This window comes from Arachis hypogaea, chromosome 14 (genome assembly GCF_003086295.3).
Source record: "Arachis hypogaea cultivar Tifrunner chromosome 14, arahy.Tifrunner.gnm2.J5K5, whole genome shotgun sequence".
Lineage (NCBI taxonomy): Eukaryota > Viridiplantae > Streptophyta > Magnoliopsida > Fabales > Fabaceae > Arachis > Arachis hypogaea.
In genome coordinates, this window is record NC_092049.1 from 30,266,091 (window position 1) to 30,283,053 (window position 16,963).

Sequence of the window (16,963 nt, forward strand, 5' to 3'; positions counted from 1 at the left end):
TGTATGGTAAACTGTATCATTGGAGGTGTAATATTTTCTGATTGCATGTGTGACTTAGGAGCATGTGTTAGTATAATGCCATTGTCTATATATGATACCTTAAGGCTCCCTCCCTTAAAAAGGTCGGCAGCTCGTTTTATGTTAGTAGATAAAAGCATTATTACAGTAGTTGAAATTGCTGAAGATGTATTAGTGAGCATTAAGGGGCTCACATTTTCCATTGACTTCTATATCCTGGAAATGCCCCCTAATGACTCAGGAAGACCATCATCAATCCTGCTTGGAAGACCATTCCTGAAGACCTCAAAATTCAAGCTGGATGCATTCTCAAGAACTTACTCCTTTGAGATAGATGGTAGAACAGTGAGTTTCAGCTTAAATGAAGCTATGAAGCAGCCTTCGAAAGATCATTCTATCTTCCAGTGCGACATCATTGATGAAACTATAGCTGAAGTTCACCAAGAAAAATTAGAACAGAAGCACATGGAGCAAGGTCCAAGTGTGGGGACACCCTATGAACATAATGAAGACACCTTACCATTACCACCAGCCCCGGATGATCCAAAACCTAGCCATAAGCAGAAATTGGAATTAAAGCCCCTTCCTCCACACCTCAAGTATGCTTACCTTGAGGATAATCAGAAGTTTCCAGTTATCATTGCAAGGGAACTCACTTCTCAATAGGAGAATCAACTGGTTAGTGTGCTGAAAAAGCACAAGAAAGCAATTGGGTGGAGCTTGGCGGATATAGTAGGCATCAGCCCTCAAGTTTGTGAGCACATGATATATTTAGAAGAGGACTCGAAACCTGTCTGTCAACCCCAAAGAAGATTGAATCCAACCATCTTAGAAGTTGTCAAGAAAGAAGTGACCAGGTTACTTGAAGCAGATATCATTTACTCATCTCAGATAGTGAATGGGTCAGTCCAGTATAAGTGGTACCCAAGAAGTCTGGAGTCACAACAGTAAAGAATGAACATGGAGAGCTCCTGACAACTAGAGTGCAGAATTCATGGAGGGTTTGCATTGACTATAGGCGTCTAAACCAAGCTACTCGCAAGGATCATTATCCATTGCCATTTATTGATCAGATGCTCGATTGCCTGTCAAGTAAATCCATTATTGCTTTTTAGATGGTTATACAGGATATTTTCAAATTCATATAGCTCCTGAGGATCAGGAGAATACCACTTTTACATGTCCCTTTGGAACGTATGTTTATAAAAGAATGCCTTTTGGCTTATGTAATGCACCTGCTACTTTCCAAAGATGCATGATGAGTATCTTTTCAGATCTTATTGAGAACTGTATGGAAGTATTTATGGATGATTTTAGCGTATATGGTGATTTATTTGACCTTTGCTTGGATAGTTTAGCTAGAGTATTAGACAGATGTGTTATTTCAAATCTTGTATTGAATTTTGAAAATGTCACTTTATGGTAAAACAAGGGATTGTTTTAGGACATGTTGTCTCTAAAACTGGTATTTCAGTAGATCCAGCAAAGGTAGATGTCATTTCTAGTTTACCTTACCCCTCCTCCGTGAGGGAAGTCCGTTCGTTCCTTGGCCATGCCGATTTTTACAGGAGATTCATTAAGGACTTCAGTCAGGTAGCATTACCTTTATCCAGACTACTACAGAAAGATATTGAGTTCAAATTCAGTGAGGATTGCATAAAAGCATTTGATAAGCTGAAGATCGCCCTGACTCAAGCTCCAATTGTGAGAGGACCAGACTGGAGCCAGCAATTTGAAATTATGTGTGATGCCTCCAACCATGCGGTAGGAGCGGTGCTAGCTCAGTGCGAAGGTAAGGATCCTTTCATAATTGCTTATGCATCTAAAACCTTTGATGCTGCTCAGTCTAATTACACTACTACTGAAAAAGAGCTTCTTGCTATTGTTTTCGCTCTGGATAAATTCCGAGCCTATTTACTTGGTACTAAAGTAGTAGTGTACTTAGACCATGCAGCTCTAAAATATTTATTAGCTAAAAAGGAGTCCAAACCAAGGTTGATACGTTGGATACTGCTGCTGTAAGAATTTGATTTAGAAATAAAGGATAGGAGTGGTAACCAGAATTTAGTGGCAGACCACTTGAGTTGCCTTGAGCACATTAAGGATGGCTCCACTCCTATAAATGATGCTTTCCCATTTGATAGCTTGCATGCAGTATCTGAAGTAGTTCCTTGGTATGCACATGTAGCTAATTATCTAGTTAGCCATACTTTCCCTCCAAATTTTACTAAACATCAAAGGGACAAGCTGAAAAGCGAGTCTAAATATTATATATGGGATGACCCATATTTATGGAGGTGTGGTGCTGACCAGGTAATTAGAAAGTGTGTACCCCAAACAGAATTCCAGTCCATTTTAGAGGCATGCCACTCTTCTGAGAGTGGAGGACATTTTGGCCCTCAAAAAACAACTAGAAAAATCTTAGACTGTGGATTCTGGTGGCCTATTCTTTTTAAAGATGCTGCTGAATTTTGTAAATCTTGTTCCCCATGCCAAAGATTTGGTAATATATCCAAGAGGGATGAGATGCCTCAACAGATTATGCTTTTCTGTGAAATTTTTTATGTTTAGGGCATTGACTTCATGGGTCCATTTTCAAACTCTAATGGTTACCTTTATATACTGTTAGCAGTAGATTATGTTTCTAAATGGGTGGAAGCAATTTCTACTCGTACTGATGATGCTAACACTGTTGTTTCGTTTGTTAGAAATCATATTTATGTCACTTTGGATCACCACGAGCAATCGTGAGCGATCAAGGCACTCACTTTTGTAATAGGAGACTAACAGGATTACTGAAGAAGCATGGGATTGTTCACAAAATAGCAACAGCTTATCTTCCTCAAACCAATGGACAAGCAGAAGTGTCTAACTAGGAGATTAAACGCATTCTGGAGAAAATAGTAAAGCCCCATAGGAAAGACTAGAGTACCAGGCTACAAGATGCACTTTGGGCATATAGAACAGCATAAAAAACACCCATCGAGATGAGCCCCTTCCGCTTAGTGTACGGAAAGGCTTGCCACCTTCCAGTAGAGGTGGAACACAAGGCCTTTTGGGCTGTAAGAGAATGAAATATGAATTTTGAAGAATCTGGTGTTGAAAGAAAGCTACAACTAGCAGAATTGGAAAATCTTCGCCTAGAAGCATATGACAACTCTAGGCGATACAAGGAGAAGATGAAGGCTGTCCATGACAAACACATAAAAAGGAGAGAATTTAGACCAGGGGAGTTATTTCTTCTTTATGACTCCAGACTGAGGCTTATGCCAGGCAAACTAAGATCAAGATGGGAAGGTCCCTATAGAGTAGAAAAGGTAGAGCCATACAGAGTTTTTCACCTGCGTCATCCTTCTAGCTCCAAATTCCTAAAGGTTAATGGACATTGCCTGAAGTTTTATCATGGAGAAAAGACGAAGGATCAAAAAGAACTAGAGGTTTTCCTCTTGGAAGACCCACCAACAGAAGCAGAATGAGCTTGAAGAACGTCCAACTTAAGGACGTAAAAGCAAAGTGCTAGGTGGGAGACAACCCACCATGGTATGACCGTTCAGTTTCAGTCTTAGTTTTATTTTTGTTTTTGTTAATGACTCTTCTTATAACCTCTGCATATAGCTACATATAGCCTGCATTTGCATTTGCATTCTGCATATATAAAAAAAAAAGATAGAGCATGCGACGCGTAAGCGTCGCTGACGCGTAAGCGTCGCTGACGCGTAAGCGTCGCTGACGCGTCTGCATCATAGGTGCATTAGAAACAAAGAAGAAATAAACAGAGAGTCACGCAGGAGCGTGGCTGGAGGCGTGCCTTAGGCACAACCATGCCCACGCGAACGCGTCGCTGACGCGTTCGCGTCAGTTGAAAAACTAGCCTCCCACGCGTGCGCGTTGCCCATGCGCACGCGTGACCCTGCAAAAATCGACGTAAAAGGGTGTATGGCAGAGAGTTATGAAGGAGTGGGGCTGGAATGGTGCTGGTAGCACAAGCCCTATCACGCGGCCGCGTCGTTTTTCAAAATATGGCCATTCATGCGTGCGCGTCACCCACGTATACGCGTCACCCAGATTTTTGGCAAAATGCATTTTAAACAGAGAGTTGCGCAAACGCAAGACTGCACTCGCGCCAATAGCACAAATCAGGCCACGCGATCGCATGAACCACGCGTCCGCGTCACCTGAACTTATCATCCACCACACGATTGCATGACTCACTCGTCCATGTCACATGCGACGCATAGTTTATCCAGATCAGCGCCAACTATCTTATCTTTTCTTCCCCAAATCCAAATCTTTTCTTTTCCTTCTTATTTCTTCCTTCTTCCTTCTTCCTTCTTTATTCTTTTTCACTTTTTACTTTCTCCCTTCCTTATTTTTCACATACATTATCAAGGTTCTTTTCTTTCTCTCTTTATTTTTACTTTTCCCTTTATTATTTTTTTATTAATGTTTTCTTCTTCTTTTTCTTTTCACTTTCATTATCTATATTTTCTTTTTCTTTCTTTTCTTTTCTTTTTATTCCTTTAATTGGTGTTAGAAATTTAATTGGGTGATTATTTACTTCTATATTTTGCTTGTGAGTTATTGTGGAATTGTTTGACAATTAATATTACTTTTTAAAGGGTTGCTTGCATGTTCAAATTAATACTTTCAATAACATATTCACCATGCATGCTATGTATTTGTGAAAAAGCCCGTATGGCATTGCACACTATTTTATATTATTCTATTCTACTACTCTAATGTCTGTTTTCACAAAACCCCTTTTTATATTTTATTAATTAAATATAATTGTCAATACAAACAGGTTGTTAGTTTAAGAGACTTGATAATCAAATTAGGCATTTAATGCTTGATCTATACTGCTCATGCCTTTGCCGGCATGCCAATAAACATCTTGCATTTAATTGCCATCACATGCACTTGCTATATTTCCATTGATGAACTTTTCACATGTAGTCATGACCATGTGTTAACGACATCCTTCTTTACCGTGCATTGATTATCACCCATACCATCCTCTTCCTTGCTCAAATCCTTAGCTTTACATGTACTTACTTTTTCCCTTTTCAGGATGGCCACCAAGAAAGGTAAAGAGAAAACTACTCCCAAATCACCAGCAAGGAAAGGAACCAAAAAAACACTAGTGGCAAAGCCATCTTCAACAGCAGTAAAGCTCTCAACAAAATGAATCAAGAGGATCATCAAGGTCGATGAAAAAGAGAAAGCTTTTCCAGCAAAGGATACTGCGTGGTTCACTAACCACTACTGTGAGCAGATTTCCCCATCCTGGCTGAGAGAAACTATAACAATGAGCACCTTCTCATCCTCTCGACCAACATTGTTGAATTTGTTGAGCCGTAAATTGAAAGAAGACAATGGGGATTCCTACGGAGACAGCCACGGCAGGTTAACCTTTCATGGGTAGTTGAATTCTACTCCAATTTTCACATGCCAACCATGTAGTCTATCTATGTCCGTCAGAAGCAAGTACCCATAACAGAAGAGGTCATTCAACGAGCTTTAGATCTTCCCCTGCTCCGAAGGATTGGACGCATTCCAAGAAGCCTCATTCAAATGCCAGACATACCAATTTGACTAGGACGCCGTTCTCAGAGTTATAGCACAACCTGGCAGCAGATGGATCTATGGATACCATCGATCTCGACCTAAGAGCATATTGGCTTCAGCACTCACCTTGGAAGCTCGAGTATGGGCACAGATCATGTCCCATTACATCTTTCCGAGCACTCACGAGTCCTCCTTCACTGCAGACATGGCTGTTCTACTCTGGTGTATCCTTATAGACCAGCACCTCAATTTACCAAGACAAATTCGGCATGTTATGGGACACGTACAGATTGCGGACAACCTACCTTTTCCCGCTTTGGTTTCAGATCTAGTATCAACAGCCGGAGTCTCCTACAGAGCTGGGGACACCAAGGCCATGATTCCACGAGATGATTAATACGTCCCTAACGGGAAGTATATCAGACCTCCAGCAACCACTACTAGCCGGCTTGCAGACCCGGCCGAAGACATTCCTTCTCCTTCCATATCACAAGCACCTTCAACAAAACAACTACTCCATCAAATACTTGAGAGGCTAGACCGGCTTGACCGGAAAGGAAAGCAAAGGGAGTGCCGTAACAAGCACAGATTTACATACCTCAAGGAGCTACTTGTTGGTAACCACCCACCTAAAAAAAACCCAAACACCCTGTACTACACTTCATTTACCAGCACATGGAGCCATGACGGTCCCGATTGTGGAGATGCTGCTACCAGTCCCCCTTTGTTCCTGACTAATGGCACTGAGGACAGTGCCAAGCTTTAAGTGTGGGGAGGTCGGTCAGTACCTGACTTTCGGAGGTAATTTCTCTTTCTTAGCACCAATAGAATAGGATATTTATTTAATTTTTCTTTTTTTAGGATAGGATAAAATTGCATAGTAATAGGTTATTTACATGCATGTTCTAATTGGTTGAAAATCAATAAGTTTCTTTTTAAGACTCTATTTTTGAAAAATTTCACTGATTTAAATCAAAACTTTTGTGTTAAACTTGTTTGAAAGTTGTATTTGGAGCATAGTTGAAAGCTAGAACACACAACATGTGAGATTTGAGCCTAATAACATGGTTACATTATTTAACCATAAAATTTTATTCTTGTGTGTTTGCTTCTCTATGATTGTGATCTATATTTTGTTCCATCCTATATGTCCAATGTTTAATGTGTTATATGCATGTATATGATTGAGGCCATTATTTTATTAACTCACTTACCCCAAATAGCCTACCCTTCCATTTACCTTTGTTAGCCAATTTGAGCTTTTTAATCCCATTTGTTCTATATTTTACCACATTACTAGCCTTAAGCAGAAAAACAAGTAATACCCCAAATTGAATCTTTGGTTAGCTTAAGATAGAAAGTGTGTATCAATAAAGTATGGAAAAACTATGGGAACATGGGTTAATAAGGGAATGTGTCATGATAAAATATTAGGAATTTGGGTACCTACTCATGTGAAACTGAGAAAAATTATAAATCCATGTGCATTGGCAATGTTATTTTTATGCTGCAAAAAAAATCCAAAAATATTCAAATAATTAAGTAATTAAATAAATGAATAAGGGGACAAAATTACCCCAATGCTAAGTTAAGTTCAATGAAAATCAATGCATATGTGATACAAGTTAAGAGAAAAGTTGATGCATGAGTATGTAAAACAAAAGTGGGAGAATTTTGGGTAACCTAAGGATGATTCAAGAAAAAAAATAGAGTATGTATGTTAGGTGAAAGCTTAGGATAATCAAGGATTCAATGTATAGCTCACTTAGCCATATATATACCCTCACCTTTACCATGGCCCCATTACAACTTTGAAAAGACCTCATAATGTTTGCATTGGTACATTAAATACTTGTTGATTGGTTAGGTGAAGAACAAGGTTTAGAAAGCATGATTAGAGAAGAGTAGAGTGATTACCCTATACACTAGAGTGACTAGAGTGCACATACACCATCAGTGAGGGTTCAATGCTTAATTCTATATTCTCTGCTTTCATGAGCTGTCTTCTTACAGGTTTACCTGCTTTTACTGTATGAATTTTAATTAGTGATATTTGATTTATATTTATCTTAAAGAACTTATTTATTTTTAACCAAGTAGACAAAATCATATAGTTGCATTCATATACATAGGTTGCATTGCATTTCATGAGTCTCACTTTTTCCTACTCATTTATTTATTCTCCTTAAGCTAAGCATGAGGACATGGTAATGTTTAAGTGTGGGGAGGTTGATAAACTACTATTTTATGGTTTATCTTGTGTTTAATTGAGTGGTTTCATCAAGCCTTTACTTACTTATTCATACGATTTGCATGATTTTATAATCCCTTCCTAGTATTGTTTTATGATTGAAAACTTGCTTCCTAAAGATCTTTTACTAGTATATTTTAATTCTTCTTTATACCATTCGATGCCGTGATCCGTGTGTTAAGTGTTTCAGGCTTCATAGGGTAGGAATGGCTTAGAGAATGGAGAGGAAGCTTGCAAAAATGGAAGGAACACAAGAAACAAAGGAGATGACCAGCGAACACCGACGCGCGCGCATGGCTCACGCGAGCGCGTGGAATAGAGACGCGTATGCGTGGATTGGAGTCTGCACGAATGACGCGAACGCGTGGACGACGCACTCGCGTGATAAGAAAAATCGCTGAATGACACGAATACGTGGACGACGCGTACGCGTGACCTGCGCGATCTGTAGAATTAACAGAAAATGCTGGGGGCGATTTCGGGCCACATTTTGACCCAGTTTTCGGCCCAGAAACACAGAATAAAGCCAGAGAACATGTAGAGACTCAACACGCAACTTGACACAACTTCACATATTCTCATTAGGATAGTTTTAGGTTTTTAGATTTGAATTTAGAGAGGATTACTTCCCCTCTAGGTTCTCTTTACTTTCATAGTTTATTGCTTTTGCTTTTGGATATTGAAGAGTCTTTACCTCCGTTGAAGATACTATTCTAGTTTGTTTCCTTACTTACTCTTTTATTCTTAACTCTTGTTTAAAGTAGTAATTGGATTATTTTCATGAATTGTTAGTGCAAAGGATTACTTTTATTTTTAATTATTTTTGAATCCCTATTCTATTTAATTTATCATGTCTTCTTCTATTATTTTTATGAGCGTTATATTCATGTCAATGGAGTAGACTCCATACTTGACATGGGGGTTGGTTAAAAGGAGACACTTGAGTTGGAAGGCTTAAGTGCTGTTTAAACTGGAAATTGTTGGCTAGTTTTGTATTTACTAACGCTAGACCTTCCCAAGGAAGAGGACTAGAATTTGCGAATAAGAGTTAGCTCAATCACTTGACTTTCCTTTATTTAGTAAGGGTTAACTAAGTGAAAACAACAACCTTTTAATACTACACTTAAGAGATCCCAACAAGGATAGAACTTCCAATTAATCATTCCCCCAGTCAAGGCTTTTTATTTAGAATATTAATAATCATTCTTAGTTTTTTGTTGCTTTAATTTACAATTATTTAATTGCTCATTATTCAACTCTCAAACTCTCATGGAAATTCCTAATTAATAAAATAGCATACTTTCTCGCAACTCGTTGGGAGACGACCTGAGACTCATACTCCCAGTATTTTTCTATTTTAAAATTTTTGTGACACCCTTTTTAAATTGGTGAGGCGGATTTTAGCTGGTTAAGAGCTATACTTGCAACGCTGTTCTCTTATTAAAAATCTCTTAATTGGCCGGACTTCTACCACGCACCAAAAATCATTAGTCTTAGGATACCATAAACCCAAATTGGATGTGCCATGAACATATCTAATAATTCTTTTGACTGCAGAAAGATGTGATTCTTTTAGTTTTGATTGAAATCTTGAACACATTCCAACACTTTGCACAATATCAGGTCTATAGGAAGCTAGGTACATAAGAGATCCAATCATTCCTCTATACCTAGTCTCATCAACATCTTTCTCAATTTCACTATTTTCTAACTTTGAGTTAGGGTGCATGGGTCTTCCCATGGGTTTGGCATTTTTCATACCAAATTTCTTAATTAATTCCTTGGCATACTTCTCTTGATGAATAAAAATACCATTTTCAGTTTGCTTTATTTGAAGCCCAAGGAAAAAATTAAGTTCACTCATCATACTCATATCAAATTCACTTGTCATGAGCTTTCCAAATTCAGTACAAAGGGTCTCATTTGCTGATCCAAATATAATGTCATTAACATAAATTTGGACTAAAATGAAAGAATTATTAGAATTTTTAATAAATAGAGTAGTATCTGTGGTGCCTCTTTGAAATCTATTTTTAAGAGAAAAGAACTAAGTATTTCATACCAAGCCCTAGGTGCTTGTCTTAGTCCATAAAGAGCTTTTGAAAGTTTGAAAATATGATTAGGAAATTTTTCATTTTCAAAACTAGGTGGTTGTGCCACATACACTTCTCTATCTATTACACCATTTAAAAATACATATTTCATATCCATTTGGTACAATTTGAAACCACAAAGAGCAACATAAGCTAGAAGAAGTCTTATGGCTTCCATTCAGGCAACAAGGGCAAAGGATTCATCAAAGTTTATCTCTTCCTCTTGATCATATCCTTGTGCCACTAATCTTGCTTTGTTTCTAGCAATACTTCTATCTTCACCCAATTTGTTCCTGAATATCCACTTGGTGCCAGTCACTTTCTTTCCAATTGGCTTTGGAACAAATGTCCAAACATGATTCTTTTTAAATTCGCCAAGCTCTTCCTCCATAGCCTTTACCCAAGAAGGGTCATTGAGTGCTTCATTTATGTTTTCTGGCTCCATTTGAGAGAGAAAAGCTATGTTTGTTTCTTCATTTGCTTTTCTTGTGGAGGAACGAGTCTTGACACCTTGAAAGACATCCCTAATGACAAATTCCTGTAGATAGTTCTTTAAAAATCTCCACTCATGGGGTCTAGTAAACTTGGAAGCAGATTCGGTCATTGAGGGATCCAAGGAATTTGTATTTTTAGAACTTTTGCCTATTTCAGGAGACAAAATAGAATTGTATCCTGCAGAATCTCCTGCAGCAGCAATTTTAAATTCAGGTGGCCCAGAAATTTCTTTCTCTGGATTTTGGGCTTCTTCTTCTTTGCCTTGAACCTGATTTCCTGCATCACAATCTTCCAAGATACTTTGAACCAAGTTAGTGTCACAAAAGGTAACATGTATGGACTCCTCAATAATTCTAACATCTTGATGATAAACTCTATAAGCTTTGCTAGTTGTGGAATATCCTACAAATAAACATTCATATGCCTTTGGATCAAATTTTCCTAGATTTTCTTTGTTAGTTAGGACAAAACATTTGCATCTAAAAATATGTATGTAATTCAAATTTGGTGGGTGACCTTTCCAAAGTTCATAAGGAGTTTTCTTCAAGAATTTCCATATGATTGTTCTATTCAAAATGTGGCAAGCCGTGTTAACAGCTTCAGCCTAAAGGAATTTTGAAACATTAGTTTCACAAAGCATAGCTCTTGTCATTTCCTGAATACTTCTGTTTCTTCTTTCAACAACACTATTTTGTTGTGGTGTTCTTGGACAAGAAAAATTGTGTGATATTCCAAATTTCTTACAAAAAGATTCAAATGATTGATTTTTAAATTCAGTTCTATGATCACTTCTTATTGAGGCAATCTTTAAATCCTTTTTATTTTGAATTTTCTTGCTAAAAATTTCAAAAATTGAGAAGGCTTTATTTTTGTGTGCAAGAAATAAAACCCAACCAAACCTTGTGTAGTCATCCACAATCACCAAACCATAATGTTTACCACCTAAGCTTTGAGTTCTTGTTGGACCAAATAAGTCAATATGTAGCAATTCGAGTGGTCTTTTAGTAGAGATGTCTTCCTTTGATTTAAAAGAGTTCTGTGTTTGTTTTCCCATTTGACACGCATCACAAGTGATATCTTTGTAAAATTTTATCAAAGGAAGACCTCTTACTAATCCTTTCTTAACAAGTTTGTTTATTTGAAACATGCTAGCGTGGCCTAATATTTTTGCACCATAGCCACTTTTCAGATTCTTTGGAATGAAAACAAGCTACATTTTGATTATTTAGTTCATCAAGAGTGAGACTAATAAGGGATAAATGTCAGTCTAGAATTTCTCAAAGGAATTTCGTTGTAAGCATAGTTCCAAACCAACAATTAATCCTCAATCAAAGTTTAGAAGTTTGTCACAATACAAATCAAAATAACCGGGAGTATTAATCCCAGGTCGTTCTACCTAGGAATTGTAATGAACTTCTCAATTATTTGCTATAAAGGGATATTAGGGGTTGAGGTGGTGATTGACAAGAAATGTAAATGACAAGAAGGTAAATAAAAATTAACTAATAAAGGAAAGGAAATCAAACGGTAAAAAGGTCTTGGCAAGGGTTGATGGTTAAGGATATCTATCCTTCTTACCAACCACAATATAAAAATTACAAGGATCAATCCCATTTGGTCATCCTCAAAATTGGAGGAAAGTCAAATGAGCTTCATTAATCCCAACCCATAAGTCCTAGCCACTCACTAATCAATTTAGTGAAGGCTAGTGTCAATGGAAACAAATTATCAATCACTTGGACATTAGTAACTAAAGGTCACCCAGGTTACCAACCCAAGCCAAGAATAGGAAAATCTAACTCATAACTAAAAGAAACATTTCATCAAACACCTAGAAGGCAATAAAGGTAAATATCATAAAATACAAGAATCAATAAAAGCCATAACTAACATAAGCAAGAAATCAACAATAGCAACTAAGGTAAACATTAAGGGACATAAAAACATAAAATTGAATTAAAAGGGAATTAAAAGTAACAAAAGAGTTTGTGAACTAAAATTGACAATATAAGAAAATTAACAAGAGAAGAAGATAAACTAAGATACTAGGACAATGAAAAGTAAAGGAAAGCTAAATTGAAGCATGATTAAAAACTAGATCTAAGAAGAAATTAAACTAAGAACCCTAAAACCTAAAGAGATGAGAGAGCCTCTCTCTCTAGAATTCTACATCTATCTAAAAACTAAAACTAATGTAATGTGTGTAATGTCTCCTTTACTCCCCAGCCTCTAAGCTACAGACTGGGCTCGAAACTGGGCCAGAAAATGAGCTCTAAAAGCGCCCCCAGCGTTTTCCCTTAAAAGAGGCACGTGACGCTTGTCACGCATAGGCATCGGCCACGCGTACGCGTCAGTGGACGATGCTCCTGGTCACGCGCACGCGTCAGCCACGCGTATGCGTCGGGACCAGCTTCTCAAATCTTTAATTCTTTGTGTTCCTTCCACTTTTGCATGCTTCCTTTCCATCCTCTAAGCCCTTTGCCCTATAACTCTAAAAACACTTAACAAATACATCACGGCATCGAATGGTAATAAGAGAGGATTATAAATTAGCAATTTTAAGGCCTATGAAGCATGTTTTCATTCTTAAGACAAATTAGGAAGGATTCACAAAAATCATGCAATTTATATGAATAAGTGTGAAAATAGTGGACAAAATCCACTCAATTCAATCCAAAATAAACCATAAAATAGTGGTTTATCAATCTCCCCACACTTAAACATTAGCATGTCCTCATGTTAAGCTCAAAAAAAGCCATAAGGGGGTAAAGAGGAATGGTAGGATTTATTAAATGCAACTTATCTATATGAATTAAACTACATACTAAATGCTTCTACCTACTTGGTTAAAAGTAAATCAACCTCCAAGAATATATATATATATATATATATATATATATATATATATATATAAACAAGTAGGGCTAAGATAGTATGATAATTCATGAATTTCACTAATTCAAATCTCAAGAATGAAGTTCAAATAGACTTGCAAGCAGAAAGCTCATGAAAGCCGGGAACAAGGAATTGAGCATTGAACCCTCACCGGAAGTATTTGCACTATAATCTCTCTAGTGTTTGAGGGTAGATTCTCTCAATTCTCTACTAATCTTGCTTTCTAAGGCTTGCTCTTCTTCTACCAATCAACATATATTCAATGCATGAATACACATATCAAGAGGTCTTTTCAAGGGTTGTAATGGGGTTAGGGTCAAGGTAGGATTGTATTTGGTCAAGTGGACTAGAATTTGGATCCTTGATTAGCCTAAACCTCCCCACCTAACCTAAAACAATCAGTGTAATCAAAACGCAAGCCTAACTACCCATTAACTATCATTTCTATATATTCATGCATCCCAATTTTAAACACAATTCATATGCATTGTTCTCATTATTTACCTTGGGGCATTTTTATCCCCTTTTTATTGCTTTATTTTTCTCCTTTTTTTATACATGTATATATATGGTAGAGAATATACAAGAGATTAATGCATATGATTAAAGTATTGAATGCATGAATATGTGCCCAAAATTTTTCACATTTTAACAAACAAAATGTAAAATACCCAATTCCCAAACCCAATTTTCCCACACTTAAATTGTGCACACTCTCACTAGTCTAAGCTAACTAAGGATTCAAATTAGGGACATTCATTTTTTTCCGTTTAGAGTTAGTGATGTGCTAAAATAGAAAAGAAAAAGGGTAAAAAAAGGCTCAACATTAGTTTGCAAAGGATGGTAAAAAGGTAAGGCCATTTGGGCTTTAGTGAAACAACGGCCTCAATCATATAAATGCATTCATACATCAAACGATGGAAATATAGAATCAAGCAAGACAAAGATCACAATTTTAGAGAGAACCACACACACCAAAATAGAATATTGGTTGATAGGATGCAACCAATCAAATCGGCTCAAAATCTCACTAGGCTTGTGTGTTATAGCTCTAAAACCATGTTCCAAAATTAATTCTTCAAGCAATTTCAACAAAGATTTTGATTCAAATTAGTGGAATGCCCTAAAACAATTTCTTGGAAAAGAAATCATCACTTCAACCAAGTAGTCCTAACATAAAAATGGGTAGAATATGTACAAACTCTAAGTATCATACAATCTATCATGTAATGCAACAACTAACTAACAAAGAAGATTAAGAATTGGTGTTGGAAAAGGGAGTAGTTACCCGCAAAAGTCGGTCCTCGACCTCCCCACACTTAAAGATTGCACCGTCCTTGGTGCATTCAAAGATGAGCAAATGGGTTCGGGTGGGTTGCTACAACTGATGAGCTCCTTCAAAAGATTTTGTGGAGGGACTTATTTTTTGCCTTATTTAGAAGCTTTTCCTTTCCCTTCTTCGTGGCCAGTTTGAAAGGGGAGAAAAAGACAGAAGAATAAGCCCAAAAACAAAAGTGTCAAAGCAATTAGATCATAGGTGGGGGGTTAATGCCAAATAAGAGTGGGGTTCTTAACTACATGGTAGCTACAACATATAAGTGAGAAATCAATATAAGCTAAGGCATATCGACTAACACTTGATGCAAGACCAAAGTCAAAGCATAAGTAAATGGCGTGAGAGAGTACACGGAAGCATCAAGTTCAAACAAGAATTGACACAGATAATATTAGTTATAAGCATGAGAGAATTCAGTCCCATCCTATCTTAATGATAATGAATCACAAAAAAACAAAGGTTAATGAGTTATAAGGGACTAAATCACTAATCTTGTGTGTGGTGCAAGAATTGAAAATAATGAATAAGAGAAAGTGGGTCATGAAAGACAAAGCGAGTTCATATCAATGCACAACAAATGCAAGTGTCATAAAATATTAAGCATTGACCTAAAAATTTTATCACCCAAAAATATCAAACAATATCAAACAAGTCACAAAGTACCAAAACTATCCAAGAAATCCTCAACAGTTAAGTAGGCAAATTCAACACCAATGTTAAAACAACAAAGTTAAAACAACAAATTTAGAAAATAAGGAACAAGAACTAACTACAAATAATAGAACTAAATGCAATTAATAAAAAAAAGGTAATCACATGTAATAAGCAAAAGAAATAGAAAGAGAGAGAAGTGGAGAAGTAAAATTTTAAAAAGAGAAAGGTAAAGAAATGAAGGCATGTAAGTGAGCAATGGTGGAAAATGGAAAATTAAAGAAGAAGAAGAAATAAAGAAAGAAAAATGGAATGGGGAAGAAGAAACAGGGCAGAAACAGGGTAGCTGAGGTCGCGAAGGTGACGCACACGCATGCATCACGCGTGTGCGTGACAAAAAGGAAAAGACAGGTGATGCATACGCGTCCATCATGCTTATGCGTGAAATGAAGAAACAGATATCGACGCGTACACGTACGCGTGAGGGCTTTTTGTGCCCAGTGCACAGTACCTGCATGGTCCCAGCACAACTTTCTATTTTGGAACCATGCAGCAGCACCCTCCCTGCACTCTTCTCGCATGGTGGTTTTTTCGAGGGTCACGCGTACGTATCAGGCACGCGCACGCGTGTGGTGACCCTTTTTTTTTCAAAAGCTTATTGAGAAACTAACAAGCTACCAAAGCAATGCCAAATATTATTAAACAAGATAAACCACAATTTAAACTAAATAAACCTAACTAAAAATGAAAATTCAACTTATTACCAATATAAACAAAAGGGAAAATGGAAAGAATTTACCATGGTGGGGTGTCTCCCACCTAGCACTTTTGTTTAAAGTCCTTAAGTTGGACAATTGGGGATGTTCTTGCTGTGGTGGCTTATACTTAAATTCTTCCTTGAATCCCCACCAACATTTGCATTTTCAATAGCCTCCGAGATCCCAAATTATACACACAACTCTTCCAAGAAATCTCAAGCAAGTATTAAGGCCCCAAGATTGATGATTGTTGATGTGTATTCCAGGGTCCCATACTTTGTTTGTCAACACCCTTTCTTCTTGATCTTCATACTTCCACTCGGGTGAAAAAATTCTTGAATTTTCCTTAGAACTCCTAATCCTCATCCTAATTCCATTGACTTGAGCTTCACTCCACCTATGAATCCCAAAGTTTGAGCTTCTTTCCACTATGCACCTTGATTCTAGTTGCCAACCAACACCCAACTCTTTCTTACTTTTTAACCCACAAAGAGCTCTAAGTTGACCATCCGTTTCTAACAAAGCATATTGATATGGGCCAAGAAAATTAAAGGATGAGATGATTATCCACTCAATTTATAATTTGAATGGTGACTTAGTAAGGAAGATATCCAATGGCCTTGACAATGTAAGCTCCACTCCTTTTGACTCCTCCTTGATGACTTCTACCTTTTGACAACTTTCTTCAACTTCTACTTATTTGTCAACTTCTTCTAACTCTTCCTCATCATCAATCAAATCAAATTTTGGAGATTGTGTGAAGTCCACTTCAACATCAATTTCACATCCAATGGAAGAAGCTTCAACAAGATCACCAATATCACTTGGTGTAGAGTTGTCTTCAACGATGGAACTTGCCTCTTGTTCAACCTCCCCTAGATCTTCAACTATTCCTTCA